We start from the raw sequence: 6,243 nt of genomic DNA on the forward strand, positions 1-6,243 counted from the left end.
ATATTGTTTATCTTTACAAAGAATCAGCTCTTGATTTAATTGATCTTTTTTGTTTGTTGTTTTGTGTGTGTGGTGGTTCTTTTGTTTGTTTGTTTTGTTTTGTTTTGTCTCTATGTTATTTATTTCTGCTCTAATCTTTATTATTTCCTTCCTTCTACTTACTCTGGGCTTTTCAGGTTGTTTTCTCTCTAATTCCTTAAGCTGTAGGGTTAAATAGTTTATTATTAAATTTGTCTTGTTTTTTGAGGTATGCCTGTATCACTATAAACTTCCCTCTCATGACTGCTTTTGCTGCATCCCAGAGACAAAATCCAACACCAATTTTTGATAAAAACTCTCAGCAAACTGGGAATAGAAGGATCATGCCTCAACATAACAAAGACCATTTATGACAAACCAACAGAAAACATCATACTCAATGAGCAAAAATTAAAACCATTCCCCTAAGAACAGGAACAAAGACAGGGATGTCGCTTTTACCACTCTTATTCAACATAGTACTGAAAGTCCCAGCCATAGAATCAGACAAGAAGAAGAAATAAAAGACATCCAAACTGGAAATGAGGTAGTAAAACTCTGATTATTTGCAGATGACATGATATTGTAAGATTCTACAAAAAAATTACTAGATTTAATAAATGAATTGGGAAATGTAGAAGAATACAAAATTATCACCCAGAAATTGATGGCATTTTTATACACCAATAATGAATAAACTTAACCAAAGAGGTAAAAGAAAACTACAGGATGTTGAAAAAAGAGAAAAAAGAGATAAAAAAATATATATACAATATATATATAAACAAGTGGAAAATATTACCATGTTCATGAATCGGTATAATAAACATTAAAAGGTCCCTACTACCCAAAGCAATCTACAGATTCAATGCAATCCCTATTAAAATACCAATGGCATATTTTACAGATCTAGAACAAACACTCCAAAATTTATATGAAACCACAGACCCAGAATAGCCACAGAAATCTTTAGAAAGGAAAATAAAGGTGGAGGGATCACAATACCAGATATAAAGTTACACTTAAAAGCCATCATAATCAAAATAGCTTGGTACTGGCACAAGGATAGTCATATAGATCAATGGATCAGAACAGAGACCCCAGAAATCAACCCAAGCCATTACACTCAATTAATATTTGACAAAGGAGGCAAGAACAAACAATGGAGTCAAGATAGTCTCTTCAATAAATGGTGTTGGGAAAATTGGACCGATACATGCAAAAAAATGAAACTAGACCAGCAACTTACACCATACATAAGAATAAACTCAAAATGGATAATAGACTTAAATGTAAGATGTGGAACCATAAAAATCCTAGATGAAACCATAGGCAGCAAAATTTCAGACATTTCTCATAGCAATATGTTTGCTTTTACATCTCCTAGGGATAAGAAAACTAGGAAGAAAATAAACAAATGTAACTACATCAAAATAAAAAGCTTCTGCACAGTGAAAGAAACCATCAACAAAATGAAAAGGGAGCCCACTGCATGGGAGAGCATATTTGGCAATAATACTAGGACATATGATAAAGGGTTAATATCCAAACTATATAAGGAACTCATACAACTTTACAAAAGGAAGTCAAACTATCCAATTGAAAAAATGGGCAAAGGACCTAAATAGACAGTTCTCCAAAGTGGACATACAGATGGCCAAGAGACACATGAAATAATGCTCAAAGTCACTTATCATCAGAGAGATGCAAATTAAAATGACAAAGAGGCATCACCTCACACCTGTCAGAATGGCTATCATCAACAAATCAACAAATGATAAATGCTGGTGAGGATGTAGAGAAAAGGGAACCCTACTTCATTGCTGGTGAGAATGCAGAGTGGTGCAACCACTATGGAAAATAGCATGAGTTTCCTAAAAAAAATTAAATATGGAACTGCCATTTTATCCAGTGATTCCACTTCTAGGAATATAACCTAAGAGACTCGTTAACACCAATCAGAAAGAATATATGCACCTCTATGTTCATAGAAGCACAATTTACAATAGCTAAGATGAAAAAGCAGCCCAAATGCCCATCTACTGAATGGATATAAAAACTCTGGTACATTTATATCATGGGATACTATGTAGCAGTAAAAAAAGATGGATCTCTTACCCTTTGAGTCAACATGGAAGGACTTGGAGAGTATCATACTAAGTTAGAAATAGCCAAGTATCACATGATCTCACTCATGTAAATCTAATGAACAAAATAAACTTTGAACAAAATATATCTAGAGACATAGAAGCATGGAACAGACTGCAGAATCTCAGAGGAAAGGTGGAGGAGGGTGGGAAGAGATCAACCAAAGAACCTGTATGCATAAATCCATAACCCATGGACATAGAAAATAGGGTAGTGGAGGCCTTGGGGTGGTAGTAGGGGCTGGCGAGAAGATGTCAAGGGGGAAAAGAGGGGCATATGTAATACTTTCAACCAAAAAGATTTTTTTAAATAAAATACTTTTAAATAAATGATGATTATAAAGTCAAAATTTGTGCAATATAAACAAATGGAGCTTACAGAGAATGTTATAGTTTTAACTACTTATTATTGGCAAGTAGAACATTTTAAAAATAGAAACCTGAAGTTCCACCATAAGGAGCTACAAAAAGAGAAGAACAAAGTAAACCTAAAGAAACTAGAAGCGAAGAAATATTAAAGGTCAGAGAAGAAACAAAATAAAATAAAATACTGCTTGGCAATAAAAATAAACTACTGCCACACATGACAGCATGGATGAATGTCAAAATCCTTGTGCCAAGTGAAAAAAGCCAGGTAAAAAGAGTACACTGTTTAGATAATGGTTTCCGATTATATAAAGGTCTAGATCAGTGGCCGGAGTAGAAGGAGGGTAGACTGGGAAGAAGTATGATGAAACTTGGGGAGTGATGGAAATGTTCTGAATGCTCATTGTGATAACAGTTTCCTGGGAAAAAGCAAATGAGTGAGACTTTCAAATGAGTGAGACTACATCAAACTAAAAAGCTTCTGCACTTAGCATGATGTGATTTTTGTTGTATCCTGGACATGTGAAATATTATGGTATGTGACTCTAGATCTTACTTAAATCTCTATTTTTGCAGGCCTACACTGATATCAGAGAAGATGAGAAAAAAAGGAACCTTCTAGCACCTGAGAAGCTGGCGGCAGGGCACTGAACATCCCCCACAGCAGCAGCCTCGTCCACCACAGAAAGTTACCCAAGAGCAGTCAAAGGGGTCCTCCGCCTCACTTCTGCCCTCGATGCCATCTGCAAGCATGTGTGGAATGTAACCTGATTCAAATTCAACTACAACCGAGTGTGGAGAATGGGGTTTCCAGGCTCTTTGGTCAGAAAGGCAGCACTAGAAGGAGAAGGAACTTGATGGCAAGTGCCATTGAAGCATCCAGCGTAAGCATTTCCCAATTTTTGAATAAACTAGAAACCTTAAAATTTGAAAATGGCCATGCAGCCCTGAGCCCTTAATTTTGTATTAAAATTAAGAGAAACCAATGTTGTGCTTTTAATTTCTTTTGAAATTCTATTCGTTTTTTGTTAAATTCTTGAATATTGTCATCTGCCTCCCCCAATGCTAAATCTGACTGCTATGGACACTTTTGAGATCTCAGCCTATATTGTGCAGGCATGGGAACGTTTTTCAGGAAGGTTTTTAAAAACCAGCTTCTCTAAGGAGCACAAGAACCCAAAAGGTTGAGACACTGTGGGACGAGACGTGGAGTCCATTCATGACCACACTCAGCCCAAGTGGAGAGGAAATGGAGTCCCCGGGAGAGTGTGGCAGCTGTGAAGACAGAAATCCCCAAAGTGTCTCGTTCTGCTAAGGGCCCCAGCCCCCTCTGTCCCAAGTTTCCTTCTGGAATCCCTTTTAAACATTTTTAAGTTAAATGTATTGGGGTGACATTGGTTAAAGGGTCCCGTTTTTATTGACCCTTAACAGCTGAATTTGGCTTAGTCACCTGTGGAATTTGTTAACATACAGAATTCTACTCCCAACCTTAAAATTTTTAAGAGACAAACCAGTTTGACTAGAGACTTGAACTTTTACCATACTTAAGGGGTGAATCAGATTACAGCATCAAGTTTGGGAACCAAGGTGCTGAGAACTCTGTGCTTTTTTTGTTCCGATCCTGGCTTTCTTTCCTGGTGCTCCCTGCCCCATGCTGGTTGGGCCCCTGAGAACAGGACTCAGGGCAGGTGAGCACTTAGTCACTCCGTGACCCAAGGTGCATTGCTTCAGGCTCTCTGTCTGGAAAAACGAGCACTATCGCCTTCTACAAGGTATTGGGAAAGACTGACTCATGTCAAGAACTTTGAAATCTACAGATAAAAAGGCAATGCCGGTCCCCTCACGTAACTCTTGTCACAGGGGAAGTTCTCCTGTGAAGAAATCAGGGCCGCTGCTTTTGCAGACCATCTCTACGTGAAAAGGCCAGTCCCTTCACAGCCAACAATTATCATAAGTCATTGATTATCCCAGTTACCGTCCCCAGGCCATGCTGCAAAACCATGTGGCTGTATGAGGATCACATTGCAGAGTATTTCTTCATGAGATTGACTCCAAACGTTTCAACTTGGGATCTACCCCAGGTGTGGAATCTACTGGTTGAGTTTAATCCTATTGTCATAGTCCCGTGGACCTTAAACACTTTATTACATCTACTAGCAGTCAGCACTCCACAGGGTGAAGGGCGTGAATGACGTCTTTGCAAGGCGGCCAAATGTCGCCACAGGGCCAGTGGCTTTTATCCTGCGCTGCTGAATTTCCTATCTTTCAATATTTATCAGCTGGAATATTGTCAGTTTTATAAGTGAAAATGAAGTGACCATAAATCATGCTCTGGGTATGTAATCGTGGGGGACAAGGGGTGGTTCTGTCTGGAAGCTTGCCAGCCTGGTGTCTCCTTCATTCCAAGTGCAAGGCTGCAGGCTGTGACCCGCCCAGACCGCTGTGGCTGCTAGAGCCCACGGTTCGTTCTGCTGGGCCCTGCACCCTGGCAGACAGGGCGGAGCCAACTCTCCAGACTTAGAAGCTTGATTATTGCTTTATTTATAAGATATTTTCATATTTCTCTGTTCTTTCCACACTGTTCAGGGTCACGGTATAGTAGCAACTCCTGTCCCAGAGCTTGAAAACACCCACCCACCCACCCCTGCCCACCATGACAATCTATGGAACGATTTCTTTAAGACCCTGTTGTAAGCCTCATTTTACCAATGGGAAAAGTGAAAGGTCAGAGAGGGGAAGTAATTGCTGAATTCCCACAGCTGGTGAGCATCAGAGTCAAGATAATAAATTCAGTTCAGTGTGTTTTCAAACCTTAGATGCTTGCAGGGATAGGAGGACAGGACCTTCGTTGGACTTGGATGAAGATTCCTAGAAAATATCCCAAATGTCTGAACTTAAATCAACACCACTTTGTTTTGATCTCTTTTCCGAAGGGAGAGAATGTGGAGGGCAAAGAGGAGCTGGTTAAGAAAATGGCCCTTCCCTAGAGGTTCTTAAACTTAAGCACGTATCAAATCACCCGGACAAACGTTTGAGCACAGATCACTGGGCCCCGCTCATGGTCTTCTCAGGAGGCCTGGGCTGGAGCCCAACAAAGTGCATTTCCAATAAGCTCCCAGCTGATTCGCTGGCCCAGAGACCCACTTTGAGAACCACATGGCAGCCTGGGACACTGGTCTTGGCTGTGGAGTGATGTTGTTCAGAGTTGTCCCTCAGCAAAACCGGGTTTCAGCCTCTGCTCCTCTCACCCCAGCACCCCAGCCTTTCCCTTGTCCAGGCCCCTGCAGACTGTTCTCACTGGCCAGGTCCTGCCTTCAGACAGCTCCGTCACTTTCACCTCCGCCATCGTCTCTGCCTGGGGTCACTGATATAGAAGCAGGAGGGAGGGAACAATTCCTAACACAAGGGAGTAGGTTTGGAATGGTGGTATTTCAGGCATCAGCCTGATCTTTATCCAGGTGAGCTGGATTCTCCCACATCGCGTGAGTGGCCCTCATCACCATGTCCTCCACTCACACACAATGCCTTGATATTGGACGCTACTGTACAGATTCTCCCTAGGGCACAAGAATGTGTGCATACTTTCAAGAAGAAGATGCAAGCAGGCATATATATACATATACATACATGCATATATATATATATATATATATATATATATATATATATATATGCTTGCTTGCATCTTCTTCTTGAAAGTATGCACACATTC

Source organism: Pipistrellus kuhlii, unplaced genomic scaffold, assembly GCF_014108245.1.
Source record: "Pipistrellus kuhlii isolate mPipKuh1 unplaced genomic scaffold, mPipKuh1.p scaffold_m20_p_3, whole genome shotgun sequence".
NCBI lineage: Eukaryota > Metazoa > Chordata > Mammalia > Chiroptera > Vespertilionidae > Pipistrellus > Pipistrellus kuhlii.